Genomic DNA, 22,126 nt, shown 5'->3' with positions numbered 1-22,126 from the left:
CTATCTTCATACTTGACTTTAATAATTGCCTCATTTACTTATGGGCTTTGTTTTTCCTGAGCACAGTCTCATTCTGCCTGGGAAGAGAGGGAGAGAGGGACAAACGAAAAAAGTCTGTGTTAAGGATTCATGAACAAGTATATTCTAAAAAATAATTTTAGTAATTACCTTATGTAGGGAATTTAGGCAGCAAATTAGTTTTGATACTAATAAGGACTTATTGTAATTAATTTTTAAAAAGGAAAGATCAATATTAAAAAAACATATAAAAGAAATAAGAGAGATGGCAAAAACATTTTGTGTCAAAGGTACCTCCAAATCACTATTAACCCTTGAAACCCAAAAACAAAATAGTAACAGACAATGCGGTTCTATAAGGATTTTTGAGTTTAGAAAAGAAAATCTGGGACTCTTAAACCTACAGATAATGAGACATTTTTGTTCTCCTCATCGCTCTGAACTGCTTGGATTTATCCTTTGCATAACAATGACTCCCTTTGTGTGATGGTTTGCATATGCTTGGCCCAGGGAGTGGCACTAATAGAAAGTGTGGCTTTGTTGGAGGAAGTGTGTCACTGGGGTGGGTTTGGAGACCTGTCTCTTAGCTGCCTGAGGATGCTCAGTCTGTTCCTGGCTTCCTTCAGGTGACATGTAGAACTCAGCTCCTCTTGCACCATGACTGCCTGGATGCCGGGCAATGCTGCCATGCTCCTGCTTTGAGGATAATGGACTGAACCTCTGAACCTGTAAGCCAGCCCCAATTAAATGTTGTCCTTTATAAAACTTACACTGGTCATGGTGTCTGTTCACAGCAATAAGACCCTAACTAAGACATTTTGCTTCAAGTTAGTTCAACATGTGACACCATGGAAGACTTAAAAACACACAAAATTACTTTACTACTCGTAAAGGTGGTGACCTGCTTGCTTTCCCATTAAATAGTTAATACTTTCACTTGATATTCTAAACAGCTTTAACAATTTGTTTATTCTAAAGCAGACCCGCTGTTGGAAAAAAAAAACATATCCAACATTGACATGGCAAACTAGATTTTTGCCAAACAAGATATAAATATGAAGTGTTTGAATTGTGTATGGCAGCGCTGAAAGAACAGTCACTAGTGCTCTCAGCTCTACAAGGATGGCACTTCCAGTGCTGCGTCTAAGGTCCACTGTGGAGATTGGAGAGATGTCTCAGCATCTCTCTTCAGAGGATCTGTGTTCAATTCCCAGCTCTGACATGTCTGTTCACAACTGTTTGTAACTCCAGTTCCAGGGAATCCTACATCCTCACAAATATGCACACTCAGATGAAACACTAATGCAGATAAAATAATAATAAAGAGATCTTTTTAAAAAAAGATCTGCTGTGGACTTCCTGTTAAATTAGAAGATATAGTCTAGTATGTCAGGGAACTTGGCATCTCTTTTACGAAGACAATATACCCTCAACATAAAGCATGGCAATTTCTACAGCAGAGGAAGAAAGTAGATGGTTTCTCTGGTGAGAGACATCCGTAACTGCAGGTGACAATGCACTAGGAATCATTTCAAGCTTTCAGTGCCTGATAAGGAAATTCAATTTTATTATTTACTTCCTTAGGAACTAAAGAGTTTTCAGAAATATTCAGCACTTAACTTCTTCATTACATCTTCCTGAATGTTACTCTTGTCAAACAGCTTTTGTTTTGAACTGGAAGAAGAAAGAAGGTGTTAGAAAGGAATACGTTATTTTAAACCTCGATAGTATATTAATCAACTTATATTTTAAAAATTAAATTAAAGTGTTTATTATAAATGTTTCAATAGACATGCACATATGTATGTATGCATGTATGTATGTATTTATGTATGTATGTGTATGTACACATAAATTGTCTTTAAATACCCACTGTGGTAAACATGTCTATTTTTCAAGCTTTATAAGGAAACCCAAATAAATACCAGCTCTGCAGGTTTATCTAGGGACAGAAAAATTTAAAATAAAGTGAGGCACAATGACACCAGTGATACATAGTGAATTGAAGATGTGAAACCATGACAATACTGGGGTGATGATGCTGAGAATATGAGAACAATTTCTTGACCAGTGACATGTGTCAGTCACAACAGATGTGTATTTGAGAGGTCATGCTTCCCACTCTATTCTTCTGCTTGACTCCTCCTTCTTCACTTCTCCATCCCCACTCTTCCATTTCTGTTCTGTTACTCTATCTTGCTCTTGTTCTGTGTGGTACATAATGTCTGTCTCAATTTCTATATTCCTTACACATGTGAGTCTGTCCTTCAGAGTCTTATATGCTTCTCTCTTCCTTTCTGTGTGTCCTTAATTTTGGTCTCTTTATTTCATGTTAGCAAATTGTTATGTATATCTATCATCTGTCTACTTGTCTGTCTCTCTGCCTATCTAACGATTGATCTATCTATCTATCTATCTATCTATCTATCTATCTATCTATCAATCATTCAAGCAATCATCTATGTGTCTATGCCCCTCTGCACCCAAGACCCCACATTATCCCTGGCCAGTAGGGATGAGACACCCCGCAGTTGGGGTCGGAGAGAAGGCACAAACAAGGCATGCAAGCAGGACTCATATTGTCTATCTATGTCTTTCATCTATGTATGTATCATCTATCCATCTACCTATCATCTATTATCTTTATCTCTATCTATGATCTATCATCTAGCTATTATCTATGAATATACCTATCATCTATCATCTATTTCTCTATCATCTACCATTTAGCTATTTATCATCTATCTATTAATCAATCCTCTATCTATCCACCCATCTATCTATCATCTATACTTCTCTCTCACTCTCTTTCTCTTTCCCTACCATCTCCTCATTTTCTTTATTGCTGCCTGACATTTAGTTTTTATCTACTAAGTTCAGAAAACCAATCAAGGAGTCTTTAGGCCTTGTCCACAAATGTATCCTAGAAACCAAGATTAATTAAAATCAGTCCTGATTTTAGACTTCTAAGAGAAGCAATTTAATGGGTTCTTGTTTGACCAGCTGTATACATTTACTTAAAATAACTAAGGTCATTGACAGGTATGTGGAGTCTTTCATTACAAATATAGTTTTAGGGCAACAGGTTGGGTGAAAAGACAGATGGGTAATTTTCAGACAAAGCAGACAGGTAAAGAAATAACTTCAGAAAGACTACCTAATTAAGCTAATTCAAAAAGATATTCTATTTAGTCCTTTATCTGTGATATTTTCTTTGGCACCTGCTAGCTGTGTGGCCTCAAAGAAATCATTGTTTTGTGTGTGTGTGTGTGTGTGTGTGTGTGTGTGTGTGTGTGACTCTTCATTGTCTCCTTTTCTAAAATTCTTTTAAGTATTTGTTTCATTTCTTTTCTTTCAGTGTTAGTAATAAGAATCATGTTATTCAATTGAATAGGGAATGAGAATATAGAATATAAACTGACCTTTGTATGGGACCAATGATCAACTTGAGGATGACTAGTTCTGAATGATATTCTCTAGGATTCAGATCTGTGCCAGGTCTTTGGAGACTTTGTACTCTTTGAGTAAATCTTGCAGTAGCTAGCCCCATGGCAGACCTAGATCAAGTGCTCAGAAACCCCCAAATGATTAATCAATTATGTAAATACTCTTAGGAACCTAGGAACTAAAACCCAAATGAACATGTTGCATTTCTAATTAAACTCTGCACAAGGAATCCTGAGGAAAAGGAGAGGCATATGACGAGTTATCAAGTGGCTAAATGAGTAACAGTAGATGCCTCCAGAGACAAAATGTGGGGTTTGTTTTTCTTTTAGGATGACAGATTTCAAGGGTGAGTGAAAGAGAAATAAATGTGGAAACAGACAATATTGCTAATATCCTAATAATGTCATATAAATTGATGTTAAGGTCCTGTGACATGATCTTGAAGTATTTAGATGGAATCAGTGAGCCTATCATCAAATCTCACCAGCCACAGAATAAAAATAGCTACGAGACCAGAGCCTTGCTTGTTGCTTTCTCTGTCCTGAACCCTTATCATATTGTCACAGTACAGTAGATGCTTAATATACTCATTTAAAAGTAGATTAATCAAATGAATGCATACACTATAATTCTATTTCCAGTTGGGCCACCTTCTTGGACATGCAATAAATGTAGTTCACATATCCTCCTCCAAGAAAGAACAACACTGAGCTTAATGCTATGTGGTCAGGATCATGACAGTTAAGATTACTTTAATAAGTAGATAGTTTTATTTTACATGTTTTTTTGTATTTATCTAATCAGTTTTGTTAACCAACATGTACAACTAATATTGGATGACTATCAGATTATCATCCTGTCCACAAGCCAAGGAAATGGTCACAGGATGGGGATGTTTACAGTGAAACACTAGTGAAAATCCCATAGAGACAAGCCCATTAAAACAATATCTTCCAGATCTGTAACCAAATACTTCTCTGGGACCAATCAACTTCTCTGGAAACCTCTATTCCACATCACACCTACTTTTGACTTTGCCTCTCAAGGAGATACCAATATACAGTCAACGATCTCGCAAACTATACTAATGTTGATTTATTTACTCAATTTCAAAGTCCAATGGTGTCCTTTAAACCCCTTCACACAGTATCTCAATATCCTTGTTATTTCTGGGTATTTAGTTAGTGTCTGTGGTTTTATGTTTATTGTTTATATTGTAAGTTTTAAATAAAAGCAAACCAAATTGCTTGGGCTGATTTCAAATCATGTCACCTAAATAGCTATGGCAATATTTTAGGGCTAACTATTTAGATATTAAATCCTCAAGAGAATAAAGAGTTAAGAGAAGAAATTAAAAATTAATATATATTTTATCACATGCATCTACTTGACATGTTTTTCTTTTCAAATATCATTTTCATTATTTTTTATTTTAATAGAGTGGTTATCTTCAATTCAAGTACCTTGCGTCTGATCATAATATATGTTCTCACTTGCAGTGAAAATTTGCTCTTGTCACATAGAACCCACTGTTATTAGAGTCTATTGCAATAATTTATTAATATCAAGTCTATTAAATGATGACACACTACGCATAGAAAAATATCCTACACAGAAGAAATCATTTTCCTTCAGAATTTTTTAGTTCCTTTAAAATTATTTGGAGGCATTCATAATTATTTCAGAAGATTTGTCATCCAAAAGAATAGAGCCAATATTTGAAACTAACAAAGACTCATGATTTTCTTGTGAACAATTCTGAATATGCTTGTTAGTTTAATCTTTCTATAGCTCATCACATTTTAAATGTCCCCATTAAAGTTGCACAAAGTCCTTAAGATATTTAAAAAATTTCAAGTTAATAAATGAATATAGGATTTATTCCTGTTTTCTGAATTATTTAGAACAATTCTCTATCATATCTCGCACAATTCCTAAATCTTTTAACTCTTTCTATCCTTCTGCTTTGTTTTTATTGGTCCAGAATAATATTTTTTAAAAGACAAGCAAGAGTATCACTGCCCATTTGACCATCTCCACCTCATTCACTTCTACCAAGGCTTACTCATCTTCTTGTACCTAAAATGTATTCATTTTATCATTCATGCATCTTGTTGAGAAAAATATACTCTTACCTGTACAGTGAAAGTCCTGTATGGAGAAAGCTAAGCTCAAGTTATAAAACATATTTCACTGAAAACAACTTCAATATAAAAACAGAAGAACGTATGACAAGTTGGGAAGACATTTTCTGTAGATAAATCAGTGCCGAGTCAGGAGGTTTCTCAGTAAAGACAAATTTAATACTGTAGTCATCCAGAGTTCTAAACATGAAGAGACAGTTAATCCAGATGTGGACACTGCTTATTGGTGGCTATTGTACTATATGCAAAACCACTGGGATCACTACCAAATAATTCTGACATAGTAAATAAACCTTTGCAAGCTTATTACAGGACCAAGAAACTGGAGTACAATAAAGGAAGAAAGGTTCCTGTAGATTTATTATCCCATCTATACTAGGTATTCCTGACAGGGCAAAGTTTAGCCCCTCACCTGGTATCAGACTAAACATTCTCTTTCTCATGCTTTACATAACTGTCTCACAGATGCTCATGTGTTAAAAGGTGGTCAGCAGCCAGTGACACTGTTGGGAGCTTCTGGGATGTTTATGAGGTGAGGCATAAACAGAGGAAGTTGGCTCACTAGGAGAATGCTCTACAAGGTGACATTAGGACTCTAGTTCTCTTCTTTCCATCTCAGTCACTCCCTGCTTCCCATGCAGTAACCAGTTCTCTCTGCCATGATGTGCTGCTCCAGCACAAGCCAAAAGCAAAAAAACAACTAGTTGTGGACTGAAACCTTGAAATGTTTAAGTCCAAAACAAAGTTTCCTCCTTTGAATGTGATTTTTGTTACGGTAATGAAGCAGACTATGATATTCCATAGTATCTCAAAATGCACCTAGACATTCATGTGCTGAGGTTATGAGCTGTTAAGCCTTTACCTTTCATTTTCACCTGCTTCTGCAGTTTCACCTCTGAAACTGAACTAAAGACTGTGCACATAGTACTTCTGTATTGTTGGTGTGTCTCCACTAGGTCAGCCAATAGACAGTAATAAATGAATGCTTCAGAGTGAGAAAAGGCAGGAAAAATAATTTCTTCCCATTTGCTCCCTCTTCACTTTGCCTTTCCTGTGAGCATTAACACAAGGGATGCTTTCCTGTCTCCAAAGTAGCCATTTTCTTGCACCAAAGTAGCTGAATTCTGTTTACAACTTTCCTGCCACTTAGACAAGTCTCATAATGGGCCCCTTGAAGATATCAGTTCCAGTCATCTCACCTGTTCTCTTCAGATACATGAATCCCAGCACACATGCCTCCTTTGCACACACCAAAGTTAAAATAATGCCAAATTTTTCCCATTGACTTGGTTCTCATAATTATTCATTATATATTATATTACTGTTATTTATAGATTGTTTTAATTTTCTAATTAATTTCAGGCATAGACAATTCCAAAGGCACACGTATACGCACACACACGCACACATACACACACACACACACACACACACACACAGGCACACGTGCACATGAACACAGTAAATTCATACAGATGCACTGCAGTAGCAGCCAGCAGCCAAAAGGGATTAGTTAATTTATCTCTGACATCTGGATGACTTTGTACTTGTGCTTGAAATCCCCCAAATGTCCTCTGGAGATAGAGGATAAAATGCTCTCACATACTATCTTAACCAGTGTATTTATAATGTTTTTGTTGACCTTCTTAGAGCTGCTCATTTGTAGCTATAATTCCAGTGTACATGTTCTATAGTAACCAATTTAAAACTATAATTATTTATTGACACATTTTGTGCTCTGGTAAACCATGAGTTCTATAGAGGCATGTATGTTTTACCTATCTCTTTACCAGATGTCATCTGGCAAGTAGGGAAATACTATGCATGATTGTTAATGGGTATGTTTGGGGCTGATAATCCCAAAGTCCTTTGAACAAATTGAAAGGCATTTCTGAGTTTTAGCACCTGAAACATTTACTTTTATTAGCATAAGAAGAACTGCCTTTGAGAGATACCAAATCATGGAAAATTTCCGTGTGCAGTTAGTCACCTTAAAGTCTGTCTGTATCAAGTATACACAATAATAGACACTCAATAAACATTAGCTATGATTTTATTCTATTTACCAATAATAATGGTTTATATACTATTGACTTATAAGCAAACACTTCTACATCCTCTATATATTTAAAAGTGTTGCTCAAGTCAATTCATTTCCCAATGATATTTGACTCTCTACGGCAGGAATTGCAGAGTAGACTGCATATCAACATTGTTGTAATTAACATTTATTCTTAATCGGCTATGTTTATTCATTTATGCTCTGTTAGCTCCAACTACCTTCTATACACTTTACTAATATACACATGTGTGTTCTATGTTTTTAAGCTATAAAATGTTTAATAGTCAAAATATGAATATTATCCTAGCAAATGCCCTTATACATCTTACCCTTTATGTAAATCATATGCTAATGCCTGCTATAGGACACCACCAAAACAAAATCTCAACATCACTTCATCCATCATGCAATGTTTGCCAGTCCCTTCACTATTGCATTTCACCTCTTATATTCCATTAGTCTTTGAAATTTTCTCATCAGTCCAAGTGAAAGGCATCTGTTTTGTACTTTGAAATTTAGCTTTTATTTTTCTATGCAGTATTTAAATTTTATACCAAGTAATCATTTTATGTGTGTATACACATTTAAAAATATCCCTTAACTGATTATAGATTATCAAAAGATTAATTTTTTATCTTTAAGAGCCATAAAAATTAAGACATAATAAATATTTGTCATATTTTAATAAGTTGAACTGAATTGTGTGGCAGTTGTTTACCTATCCTCTCTTAATGGCTCAAGATACTCGATGATGCTTTACAGTATGGAACAGTGGGTAGACAAACACCCGCCTAGTTCCTTTCTTGAAACTTAACAACAGTGCTCAATGAAAGTCATCACTGTTGATTTGACTATTATTAACCTGTTATCTAAAGTAATGAAGTAAATCAGACTTAAAATGATTTGGAATTTGTGGAAAACAATGACTTCTTTTAAGGGAACTGAATATGGCCTAAGTCAATGAGTTAAGCTTATGAGAGCTATTCAAAGACTTACCTTCAATTTCCTCAATGTCATTAGCTAACGGGTTGTTTTCTAGAATCCTTCTGCAAATGAAAGGAGATTTAAACTCATAGTAAATTCAGCCTGCTTTGATAATTAAACTCTGTTTAATCTCAATCCATAAAATGATGTATTCTAATTATTTTAGTACACGAGATAAATTGTACAACTGTAAAACTTTACAACTCAGTGGATGTGTTTGGTGCCACAATATACTGGAATTTATTGTGTTAGATGCAGGCACATAGATGTGATACATTACTATGTCTTAATGAGAATTAGCTGATTTTATTTCTCCTTCTCAACTCATCTTCATTACTTAAGAGCATAAAATGAAGAGAAACTTCTAGAACGATAACTATTTCTAGACACCCCCCATCAGGTGATAAAAGACTTCTTTTTTAAGAAAGAAAACTACAATTTATTCGCATTTACTGGCTCCAGTAGCATTTTTAACCAAAGTCTGAATTAATGAGTAATAGCTCAATCTTTCAACATATGACTACTGTCTAGAGCAAGTGGCCTAAGGTTCAAAGCATAAACTTGTCAAAAGAAAATGCATATGTGTGAAAACTTTGGCTGAACAACGTATGCCTCATTCTATTTTTTTGATGCCCTGGTATCTTAAAATACATTAATCACATCATAGCTCCATCAATATTACTTACACTGTTATTTCAACCTGGCAGATTATTTCATCCAATCACAATGATTGAGCATCTACATGAAAAATGATAAGTTTTCAAAAGCCCTGAGCTTCAATCTGTTCTTTGTGTATAGAAAGTGCAACTTATCTATGAAAATGAGTTGCCACTGTTCAGAAGAATATGTGTCAAAGTCAAAAGGCACAGAATACATGTAAACATGGGATATGGTTCTCAGAGCAAACCAGTGCTCTATGTAAATCATAAAGTCCATTTATAAAATGGAAAATGAAACTTGGAGATAGCAGCCATAATTTGGAATTGCCCTAATAAAAGTGCTATATGAGAAAATTCAAAGGTTTTATATTAAAAAAGATGCAAAGAAGTTCAGAAAATGACAACTTATTATATGAGAATGTTAGCTTTGCTGACTCACTATAATTTTGATATTTTAATGCCTATAGAAGCATACATGCACTAAACGACCTCTTAAGATCAGAATGACTTTAATTGTCAAGTAGATAAGTAATTCCCTTTTATAAAGGGGAAAATGAAATGCAAAGGGCTGTTATACCTTACTTTAAAGTCCATCATCAATCATGATGTTTGAATTAGAATTCTTATCTCCTAAAAATCTATAACCATTCTTCTAAGTTCCACTGTTTCTTAGGAGATGCAAATATTATATATACATTGTACATGTAGTTTGTATATCAAATGAAAGCTATTGCTTCCAAGAAGGAAGTACAATCATGAAGAATAAGAAGCCTTAAATCAAAAAGTGAGATAGACAAGGAATAATTGTTTTATCAGTGTTCTCTGGCTTTTCCGTCCACAATAAGAAGTTAGAGGTCTTCCTTTTAATTGACCATTAAATCTTTGACAAATTTCTCCCTTTGAAACAAGCCAACTTTTACCTTTTTATCAAGAATGAACAAATGATGATACATGTATACAATGTCCTATACTGTATCATGTACAATAAAAGAAAACGATTTCTCAACAATTTGTGCAAAATTGTTAAGGATTTTCATTAATACTTACAAAACCATCATTATTGCTGACCAAAAGAAAGATATAGGGAAGAAAGAAGAGCAGAGGAAAATATTTAACCAAGAGGCATTGGAAGTCCACACAGGCTAATTTTCAGGGTACACTTTTTTTTAATTTGCTCAGTCATGCTGATTATTAGTCTTAATAATTCAATAAGTTACCTAGGTATTTTCTTTTTGCTTACTAATGTACTCACTATTAATGCACATATATTTCAAAATATGCAAATGAGAGTTAATGTCATTGGATGAACATATTGTCATAAGATAATAGTTTCCCTTTACTAGATAAATGACAATGTAAAGCTAAACTGTTACTAAAAGCAAATGTTGAGGTAAATTGAGAAACACTGCTGATTTTTACCAACATGTTCTCATAAAGTAGCTTCATTCCTGTGGTATCAAATGCTGCATGTTGATATATCATTATCTTCTCTAACAAATTTCGGTGGAGTGTGGTCAAAATGCATCAGAAAAATTGCATCCTGATTACTGAAGAGGACGAGACTTACCATGATGTGCAGTCAGTCCAGCGATTGTTCCCAGATAGTAAGCTTATTTCCTGCTTCACAAAATCATGTGCACAAGTGATTTCTCAGGAAAAGATGATATACCTTCTCATTGAAGATAATGATTTACTATTATACAAACTGCATTGATGTTTTTCCTCTGAAGAGTTTCTGCCTGGTACTTTAGAAATAGCTAAGCTTATATACAATCATATATATATATATATGTACAAATATATGCAAATGTATATATGTATGTATGTATGTATATATAGTTTGTACAGATTTATACATGTGTTTGTATATCTATGAACAAGGGAAATCACCTAACTCTTTTGTTTACTGTTACAGATTTAAAAGATGATCCAGAATAAAGGTATAAAAAAAAATCTTTTCTGGCTTTAAAGGACAATGTATTGACCTCTTAAAAACTGGTTCCCAAAAATACATATTTGCAAAATTGCAAACACATCCAAATTTCAGTGTAATGGCAGATCACCACGCAAATTATATTCTAGGAAGTTCAGTTTAGCATTGTCCAAATTGGTCAAAGCAAAACCACAGGGGAGAGTCACACAGAGAGTCTTCTTCAGAACTGAGGGAAAGTATGACTCACTGCAAGGAATTCCTTAATGTCTGAGAACTGTAGAGAGACAGAGCAAGGTCATTCCACTGGGGACAAGTCTTACTGAAAGAGAAAAAGAGGATAACAAACCAAATTAATTACCTACACTTTTTCAAGTCTAAAAATAGACTTTGAAGTTTTGTATTTTATATTTAAAACAATTTCTCTCAAATTTCTAAGTTCTAAAAGTTAAGAGAAACAGAATTCACCTGAAGAAAAATAAAATACATTCTCATAGAGAAAAAAGAAAATAAAGAGGTTGAAATTTTATATGAGTGCAGTTTTATGTAGCTTTTTGGTCTTTAAAAGGGAAGTGATAAACTAAGCTAAGGTGATGTGAATAAGTGACATATGAATGTGGATATACATGTCTCTTTGTGTGTGTACATGTATTTTAAGAGTGATGTAATATATTTCTTCCTTCAAAGTATTAGATGTGAAAATCTTATCTACTAGTGACATATACTGAATAAATATATACTTTATTGCATATATATATGTATATATGTATATATTACAAGCAAGCATATATATTACAAGCCCATACCACATTCAGTGCTCACTCCCCCACAACAGGATAATAAGAACTACATTTTCTCTAAATTAAAATGCAATCAGTATTCTATTTTTCAATAGGGTTATTTGGTTCTCGGGAGTCTAACTTCTTGAGATCTTTGTATATATTAGATATTAGCCCTCTATCAGATGTAGGATTGGTAAAGATCTTTTCCCAATCTGTTGGTTGCCATTTTGTCCTAATAAAGTGTCTCTTGCCTTACAGAAGCTTTGCAATTTTATGAAGTCCCATTTGTCAAGGCTCGATCTCAGAGGATAAGCCATTGGTGTTCTGTTCAGGAAAATTTCCCCAGGGCCCATGTGTTGGAGGCTCTTCCCAACTTTTTCTTCTTTTAATTTGAGTGTATCTGGTTTGACGTGGAGGTCTTTGATCCACTTGGACTTGGCTTTGTACATGGTGATAAGAATGGATGATTTGCATTCTCCCAAATGCTAAGCAGTAGTTAAACCAGAACCATTTGCTGAAAATGCTATCTTTTTTCCACTGGGTGGTTTTAGCTTCTTTGTCAAAGATCAAGTGACCATAGTTTTGTGGGTTCATTTCTGGATTTTCAATTTTGTTCCATTGATCTACTGCCTGTCTCTGTACCAACACCATACAGGTTTTTTTTTTTTAAATCACTATTGCTCTGTAATTCTGCTTGAGGTCAGGGATGGTGATTCTCCCAGAAGTCCTTTTATTGTTGAGGATACTTTTCATGATGGGGTTCAAAACTAAACAAAGAAATCTCTAGTGAGGAATTTTGAATGGCTGAGAAGCAACTAAAGAAATCTTCAAAATCCTTAGTCATCAGGACAATGCAAATCAAAACAACCCTGAGAGTCCACCTCACACCAGTCAGAATGGCTAAGATCAAAAACTCAACAAGGATATGGAGAAAGAGGTACACTCCTCCATTTTTGGTGGGATTGCAAGCTGATACAACCATTCTGGAAATCAGTCTGGAGGTTCCTCAGAAAATAGACATAGTACTACCTGAGGACCCAGCTATACTACTCCTGGGCGTATATCCAAAAGATGTTCAAACATATAACAAGGACATATGTTCTACTATGTTCATGGCAGTCTTTTTTATAATAGCCAGATACTGCAAAGAACCCAGATGTTCCTCAACAGAGGAATAGATGCAGAAAATATGATACATCTACACAATGGAGTACTACATAGTATTAAAAGCAATGAGTTCATGAAATTCATAGGCAAATGGATGGAACTAGAAAATATCCTGAGTGAGGAAACCCAATCACACACACATACACACACGCACAAAGCCCAACATGGTATACACTCACTGATGAATGGGTATTAGGCCAAAAACTCAAATTACCCAAGATACAATCCCCAGACCACATGAAGCTCAAGAAGAAGGATGACCAAAGTGTGGATGCTTCAGTCCTTCTTAGAAGTGGGAACAAAAATATTCATAGGAGGAAATTCAGAGACAAAGTTTGGAGCAGAGACTGAAGGAAAGGCCATCCAGAGACCACCCCACCTAGGGATCCAACCCATATACATACAGCCACAAAACTCAGACAATATTGCTGATGCCAAGAAGTGCATGCTGAGAGGAGCCTGACATAGCTGTCTCTTGAGAGGCTTTGACAGAGCTTGACAAATACAGAGGAGAATGCTTGCAGCCAACCATTGAAATGAGAATGGGATCCCCAATGGAGGAGTTAGAGAAAGGAGCTGAAGGGGCTTGCCACCTCATAAGAATAATAATACCAACCAACCAGAGCTTTCAGGAACTAAACACCATCCAAAGAGTACATATGGACAAACTCATGGCTCCAGCTGCATATGTAGCAAAGGATTGCCTTGTTTGAGCATCAGTGGGAGGAGAAGCCCTTCATCCTGGCAAGGCTTGATGCCTGAGTATAAGGAAATATCAAGATAGGGAAGCAAAAAGGGGTGGGCAGGTGGTGGGAGAACACCCTCATAGAAGCAGGGGGAGGGGTATGGGATAAAAGGTTTATGGAAACAAGGAAAGGGTATAACATTTGAAATGTAAATTTAAAAATTGAGTAAAAAATTATGATATACAAAAAATAAAATAAAAATAAAATGGAGTCAGATTTCTATTTGAAAAGGTATTATATTGTACAATAATTTACAATAATAAGATGATGCATGTAATATTTACAAACTTAAAGAGTTGTTAGACCTACTTAACAAAATTATTTGATGTAATTGATTGTTTCTCTTTTCTAATAGGTAAATTGTAACAGGCCCTCTCTGCCTAACGCCCTGGGGATACAGTAAGGTAATGAATGACAAAAAGATGCCTAGCAAGTTCCCATTCTGATATGAGGTACTCATTCAAGTAATTTGTATTTTTTGATAGATGACAATATATCAAACAACACAGACATGGCCAATTGTTGGAAGTGAAGAGCCACCCTTGGATAATACCTGTCTGTGAGATTGAAGTGAGTGTCTCGGATCCCTGTGATGCTCCAAGGAGGCATTGTCGGTTTCTTGCAATATCATGCCCAAGTGATGGATATTGGTTTTTCCCCATTGACTTGAGAAGTGAAAGACCATATTTCTTCCAAGTTTCTAAAAGCCAGTCCATATGTGGGAAAAACATCGTTTTCTAACTGCACTTTGCAAACCGACAAAATGAAGTCTGATTCACCAATCTTCCTACATCATCACCTTCCAATGTAGATTTAGTCAAGAAGAAGAAGTTTATTTATAAAATAAATCAGAACAATGAAAAGTCACTTTTCCAGCTTCTTATTTATCCTAGAATTATATTTTTTTATCTTAGGCTTCTGGGAAAAAAAACTTCTATCATTGTTAAAGTGATATTTTATTTTGCTTTTTTCTGTCATTCACTTGTGTTAGCCAGTATTCTATTGTTGTGAAGAGAGACAGCATGAAAACAACAATTCTTAGTAAAGAAAACATTTAATTGGGGCTTACTTAGAGATTCTGAGATTTATTCCATTATATGTATGTTAGCAGGCAGGTAGACATTATGGTGAACAAAGTGCTGAGAATTCTACATCCATATCTGCAGGCAGCAGAAGATAGAGAGAACCACTCTACCTGACTTGTTCTTCTGAAATGTTAAAGCCTACTGCCAGTGACACACTTCCTCCAGCAAGGCCACACCTACTTCAAGAAGGCTACACCAAAATCCTCCCAAGTAGTTCCCCATCCTAATAACCACACATTTAAACATATGATCCCATTGTGGGTTGGACTTGTATTCAAACCGCAACTAGATTTAGGCAACCTAAAAATCCCATACACAATTCTATTTATGATTTTGAAAGAAATTTTCCTGAGTTTTTCATATATACATATGTTGATAAATACATATACATCCCCAAAACCATTGGCTGTCTTTAGACAATACTCGAACTCCAAATACTTAAGCACTTGATGAAAAGAAAAAGACTCAGTAGCCTATAAAGATATGTAGTAGCATTTTCACCTTTTAATTTAAATGTACAAGCAACACTATGCACAAAAGTCAAAATTAAATTAAGAATAAGACATGGGTATTTCAGTGATATCAGAACCTGTATTAATTGATGTGATATCCTTTGGTGATTCACCTCAAATGTGGTCCTCAACCTTAACTACAGATTAGAATTGCCAGAGGAACTTCCTTTTAAATACTGATTCTTGAGCCCAACTCACAAGAGATTCATATTTTAATTGGTTTTAGGTAAAACATGGATGTCAATATTTCTCAGCATCCCTGAGAGAGTCTAATAAGCTACAGGCATTGAAATGTGATCTCCATGGAGTCTTCACTTACTCTCCAGTTCAGATACCCGTCTCTTAAAACAAAAAAGCAGACATATAGCCCTATTCTGTAGCAACCTAAGTGTGAAAATGTGACACAAGATGAAAAACTTGAGACACTTCGGTACACTGTCCATTTTGTCTTGTGTTTCAGTATAGACAGTTTTCTGTGGAAACAAAAGAAATATGTATATAAAAAAACCTAGACCACTGCCCACAAGCACTAACAAAGGCTACACAGATTAACCTTTTGTTTTTAAACTAAGATGCTCAATGTATCATAGTCCTGTAAAGTTTAAGCTCAGTGTATCATAGTTCTGTGAAGTTTAAGATGCTCTGTGATATACAGCCATAAGATTATCAGGCTAAAACTGTACTCCACACCTTTAATTATTCCTGTAGAGTCTTATGAATGGAGAGTGATTTGATTTCTATGAAACTTAGAGAAAGCTTGTAGAAACTAGGGAATGAAATACAATGCAGATATAATCAAGCATTATTATAGCTTGTAATTAAAAAGACCAACATCATAAATAAGCCATTTCTCCATGGATATTCTGCAAAGTACACGTTCTTGGTTTGTTGTTATTATCATTTTTAATTTGTTAAATATTGACAGTGACTTTACTCATTCTTGCTCTTTAAATTTTTGGGAACCATAAAGAAATTAGAGCAAAAATTAACAAATAAGAAAGGCTCTTCCTTTAGTATTCAAATTTACTGAATATGTTTTTCCTACTAGTGTTTTTCTTTTTTTTCCTTTTGACATTATAATATAATTACGCCATTCTCCCTTCTCCTTTCTCTCTCCAAACTCTCTCTCTCTCTCTCTCTCTCTCTCTCTCTCTCTCTCTCTCTCTCTCAACTAATTGTTAATGCATGCATAAGTACTCCACATGCTATTACAGCAATGGACAGGTCTTATATTGATTAATAAGACAAACATAGAGATAAGATAATTCATAACATGCCTTTCCAGAATATGAAGGACAGTTAACCTGAGGGCAGTTAAGAAGAACTGGCATGGAAAATCCTCTGTCTTCCTTTTCTTTGTCTAAAAGCAGGATACAGGCCTACAATAATAGAAAGCATCCTTCTGTGTTGCATGTGAGAGCAAAAGTTCATTCTGAAATACAGACTCATCATCAGTGTATATACAATACAAGAGAAGTTTATGTGAGTGGTCCTCTAAATGTCATTTGCTGGCCTCCTTGTCATTTGTGGTCATAAAGACTAAAGCTCCTTGCCTTTGTATTGCTATTTCTCTGAAATATTGTATTATTTGTGGGAAAAGTTATAAAAGCTAGTAAGCAGGGGTTGGGGATTTAGCTCAGTGGTAGAGCGCTAGCCTAGCAAGCACAAGGCCCTGGGTTCAGTCTTCAGCTCGGGGGAAAAAAAAGAAAATAAAAAGCTAGTAAGCTAAGGCTTTCAGCCTCCCACTGCAGAATTTTACTTTGAAGTATACTACTTGCATTAATAAATGTGCATTCCCTACTCCTGTCCATCTGGCCATTTTTAACAGGAGCCCATCCCATCTACAAACATATGAGGACTGAGAAAAAATTACATTCCCTCAAATGCAGTAGCTAATTGCTTGTAGAGTCCAATTTTTTAATATTTCTTAGCACACACAGTTTAGAATGGATTCACTGTCAAAAATAATTAACTCTGATTTTCCTTCCATCAAGAGACAGCCTGTTTCTTGGCCCCTTTAGTTTGGTCTGGCTGATGACTTGCTCTGGTGAATACATCATGGCAGAAGGAATAGATAACAAGACTGTCATACCATTCATGGCATATAATGTGCTTTGTACTTTCTTAGAATTTAACTACTACCATGAGAGCAAACCTAGACTAACATGTGAGAAAATATTAGGCCACATAGAAGAAAATTTGTCTGTCCCTGCAATAGCTTCAGCTAAATGACTTGCAAGTGTATAGAGGAGTTCAGCTATGAACAGAAAGAATGAGCTAAAACCAAACACCACACCCTCAGACTCGCATATTCACAAGATCAACAATAGTCCTTCTCTCAGCCACTTGGGTTTATTTAACAGTGAAGGAATGCTGCAGACACACCCAAAATACAAAACAAAGACTTTCCAAGCACACAGTGTAGTATCTACCATGAATTTCTCATGTCTCAAGAAACCAGTGTGCTTGCAGCACTCTTTCAAACCCAGATGCCTTCATGATTATGAGTGAAAGTAATTAAAATGGATTCAGTGCTCCAAAGGGTTATGGTAGTAACAGCTATGGACAGTAATTAAAGAAAGATCACCAGGCAACATCAGACTTATAATATCAGGTTCTCCCCAGCATAGTCCAGATCAGCTGAAAAGGAATTCTGGTTTTACCATTCTTTCCATCCATGTCTCTCCTGTTCCAAATGTGAGATTGCTCACTCTAATTGGGAAAAGTCAAGCACTTTCAAAGACTGTTGAGTTCTTACACAAGCACTCACACCCTGGGCTTCTGAAGAGGTTTTACAGCCCACAAAACAACGATTCTCCACCAAAATGACAAGGGTGTGGGAGAAAGAAACTGGCATCCCAAGGAACCTGAAATAGATAATATTGAATTAATTTTCCTTTTGTTTGGAACATGTGATTCTTAAACTTGACCACTGAGTGGTATCATGGACTTAATAAAAATCTGATAATTATGATAGTAATGGAAGGAAAAAGAGATGACAATTTAGGTTTCTAGATGGTGCAGCGCTTCCTGAAATGGCCCTCTCCTCTAGTGGTATTTGTTCAGCTCATCACTTCTGAGTGTGTACGAAAGATCTGTCCTGCAAAATGATGAGAGCTGGAAGACATACCTTTAAAGAAAATTTATTGGGAGTCCATTTCAGAGAAAATTCCAACCGCAATCAGGTTCACCGCATCATTATCCAGCAATTGCAGCACTCCTGTGTTCGGTCTCCTGACTTCTGCAGGTTTAGAGCACCACTATGTGGAATAATGGTATGTCTGAAAAACCCTGTATGTATTTTTCTCATATGAGTGCTGTACATGATATAGCAAAAGCAGAAAAGCAATCACATCTCTCTTATCTAAAAGAATATTTCTTCACAGGGTTATGAAATGTACATAACCTTTTTAAAAAAATAAGAGTAAATTAAGCCTTTGCAGTTAATTGTACAAACCACAGATATTTTTGCAGCTAATTTTAGCAAACAGAAAAGCATCCAGACCATTTTTTTTCCCAGAGATTCTACCTAAATGCATTTTGCTATTGTGTTTCATCTGCATGTGGTACATTACATTTAATGGAAATCACACAATCCAATTATCTCTCCTAGGGGAAGAAGAAAGGGGGAAAGGAGCTAGAGGAATTTATTGTAAGCACAAGGAGATGCTTCTGGCAACTTAACTGGGGGAGAAATGGCAGATCCTGCTTTCTTAGCTACTCAAGTATACTCCCCAAATGCAATGAATCTGAAGGGTACAACACAGAAGAAAATGGCAAGGCTGCACTAAACTAGCGAACCCTGGGTTCTAGAAAGAATACAATTTTCTAGTTTATAAAATTGCATGGATGTTTCCTTTCTTAAACACTGTACAACTGATCTTATCTCACTTTGGTATTTAACCCAGAGGCCACATGTAGCATTCATTTCTCTTCAAAGATGCACCAAGTTGCCTAAAAGTATGATTCTATCCTCAGAAGTGTTCACCTTAAAATCAAAGGTCAATGATACTATAAAGCACCTTAAAGTTGTAGTCTTAGACAAGCGTGCAAACTGTATGGCCAGTATAGTAACCAGTTTATATTTCTACTGAAGTTTTAACTAAAATGAACATAAATGAAGATGTAGTTCCTCAGAGACTGTATCATATTTCTAGAGCCCAAGCCATGTGGGAATGGTAGTAGTTGTACTAGACAGCATAAAAGGAAACCATCACCAGCACAGCAATGAATTCCTTTGTGCTGACCCTGCTCACAGACAGTGACCCCACTGACACCCCTGCTTCAGTACAGCAGCATTTCTTTGGGGTTTTGCTTCCTTTAACCGGTTATGTGTGACCTGTGTGATTTGAGTTATTTGTAGCATGGGGTGTTAAACCTGGGAGGGGTCTCATTTCCAGAATTGGTGGGGAATATAAATTTCTTCACTGATTAAAATTAAAAAGCATGGATTCACATAGAGAATGAGGAGTTGGCTTTCAGAACAAAAGGAAGAGATAACAATAGTGAGCTAAGGCATCCCGTCTTTAACCATCATGCTTTTCTCCCCTTTTAACCATAAAATCGTGCTTATGTTATGCTTTGAGAGGGATGAAATTGAGAAAATTGACAAGTGCTATGCTGAGAGAAGGTATTTCTTGATGTCTATACAGACCTTGACTTAAAATGAATCTTTTAGATATAGATAAATAATATATTTTCAAAAGGACTTACCTGGCTTGGAATTGCAAGTTTTCCTCTTCTTCATCTCTATCTCTTTCAAGTATCTCTATGTTATGTCCTCTATGTTATCTAAGCTAGACTGAAAATTCAATTTTATGTCTTTGTATTTTCAGCCCTCTGATGTATGCACAAATTTTGCAAAGTTTCTGAAGGCTCTTAACAAGGACTTTTTGAGTGAATAATAGCATTTTTATCCCTAGTGATATTCTTGGCCTGACCAACTATAACCAATTCTTGAAGATCAATTATGGTCAGGTAAGAATTTGCTGACTTAAAACATTAAAGCATGTTTCCAATGATGATGAGCTGATAGCATGTAAGGAAGCTAACTTAATATCTTTTCCTCTTCTACTTTAATTTACCTCAATTCTTGTTGATCTTACTATATCATCACAATTCATTTATTTCTCCCTGAATATTTTCAGTAGTTTTCATAAGGTCTTTTAGCACTTACTTTTGTTACTCTAGCAACCTAACCTCATAATGCTTCAAGAGTTATGAAATCATCACAAAAGGATTCAATAGGACCTCTATCCATGGAAGGCATGCAAAGCCCCCCATGATGGGTATTATCAAATACCACTGAAAACTTCTCCATAAGGAGCACATTATGAAAAACTCTCTTGATCTCAATGGGCAGATGTCTCTGGTTAGCAGTCCAAAGGGATTGGTTGACACAGGATGCCATGGATTATGCTGGACAATCAACTGTCTAAAGTATAGTAGTGCATCCCAGACTCAGAAATAACTGAAACCAAAAATATAGAAACTCCCAAGACTTTGTTTCTCATCTTTAGCCCTCTCTGTATATGCACTTTGGCCACTATTACTTCAGACACACCCGCTCCACCTGGCGGAACCCTTATCAACTCCTTAAAATGTTTTTCTTAAAACAACCCCTTGGCTAGAAAAGGGAGACTATAATCCTTTCAGTACTTTCTGATTTACAATTTTAGATTGCAGACTGAGATTGCCTTCACCTGAAACATGTAATCCTAATAGTCTTTGTCACATTACTATGATGAGCAAATCTCATTGTGAGAGATCTAGGAGAAATGAGAAAGCTACCAAAGACAGTTGCTGACAAATATCTACTATAGAAACTGAACTTTTCCATTCACAAAGCTCTTTGTGAAGCTGTATGTCATCTTTGAATGCTTAGAATGTAATGGCAATAAAATGGTCTAAGTTTGATAGCCAAAATATGGTTGTTTAAATAATAGCCCTCATAGGCTCATATATTTAAAAGCTTACTCATCAAGGATTTGCACTATTTGAGAAGGATCAGGAAGTATATATCCTTGATGGAGGAAGTGCATCGTTAGGGATGGGTGGGCTTTGAAGTTTTAAAAGTCCACATGAGGCCCAGTTTCTCTCTCTCTCTCTCTCTCTCTCTCTCTCTCTCTCTCTCTGCTTATGAATCAAAATGTAGGTTTCAACTACCTCTCCACAGTGCCTGCCTGCCGCCATGTTCCCTTCCATCATAATGGACTACACCTCTGAAACTGTAAGCAAGCTCCCAACCGAATCCTTTTTCTCATAAGAGTTGCCATTGTCATGGTATCTCTTCACAGCAATGGAACAATGACTAAGGCATCAAGTAACAAGGATATTCTAGGAGCTCTAATGTATCTGTTATCATTTTATTAATATTACAGAGGTATTATGTACTAACAAAAATGGCCCTATAATTTATCACTTGTATTCTACAAGCCAATCACTACTACATCAATAGCTGACAATCAAGAAACTTAAGCTGGTTGTGGTGACTTGCACCTATAACCCTAGCACCAACCTGGGAGATAAAAACAAAGCATAGAAGTTCAAGGTATGTCTTAGCTACATTACCATGAACTACACAAGATCTT

At 35.7% G+C, this 22,126-nt stretch overlaps 2 long non-coding RNA genes across 5 annotated transcripts in view; one reads left to right on the top strand and one right to left on the bottom strand.

Annotated features, from left to right (window-relative positions):
* The window catches only part of LOC103692627 (uncharacterized), a 47,281-nt gene extending 32,479 nt beyond the window's left edge, over positions 1-14,802 (top strand). The window contains exons 1-4 of one of the 3 annotated variants that reach the window (XR_005505915.2): positions 9,954-10,098; positions 11,230-11,254; positions 14,295-14,343; positions 14,425-14,802. This is a non-coding gene — a long non-coding RNA (uncharacterized LOC103692627). Of the gene's footprint in view, positions 1-9,953; positions 10,469-11,229; positions 11,255-14,294; positions 14,344-14,424 lie in introns of those variants that run through there. The other 2 variants (XR_010052647.1, XR_010052646.1) reach the window with 2 other exon arrangements.
* Positions 1,562-10,005, bottom strand: LOC108351230 (uncharacterized). Of its 2 annotated transcripts, none has more exons than XR_001838396.3 (5): positions 9,892-10,005; positions 8,668-8,717; positions 5,601-5,789; positions 3,441-3,587; positions 1,562-1,692 (listed from the first exon to the last, which is right to left on the bottom strand). It is a non-coding gene; the product is annotated as an uncharacterized LOC108351230 (long non-coding RNA). The 2 variants fall into 2 exon arrangements; XR_001838397.3 differs by having other exon boundaries at positions 3,441-3,575; positions 9,892-9,934.
* Positions 14,803-22,126: the final 7,324 nt, after the last annotated feature.

This window comes from Rattus norvegicus, chromosome 6, assembly GCF_036323735.1.
Source record: "Rattus norvegicus strain BN/NHsdMcwi chromosome 6, GRCr8, whole genome shotgun sequence".
Classification (NCBI taxonomy): domain Eukaryota; kingdom Metazoa; phylum Chordata; class Mammalia; order Rodentia; family Muridae; genus Rattus; species Rattus norvegicus.
The sequence above is the reverse complement of the archived record's forward strand: the minus strand, read 5'-3'. Positions and strand labels throughout refer to the sequence as shown.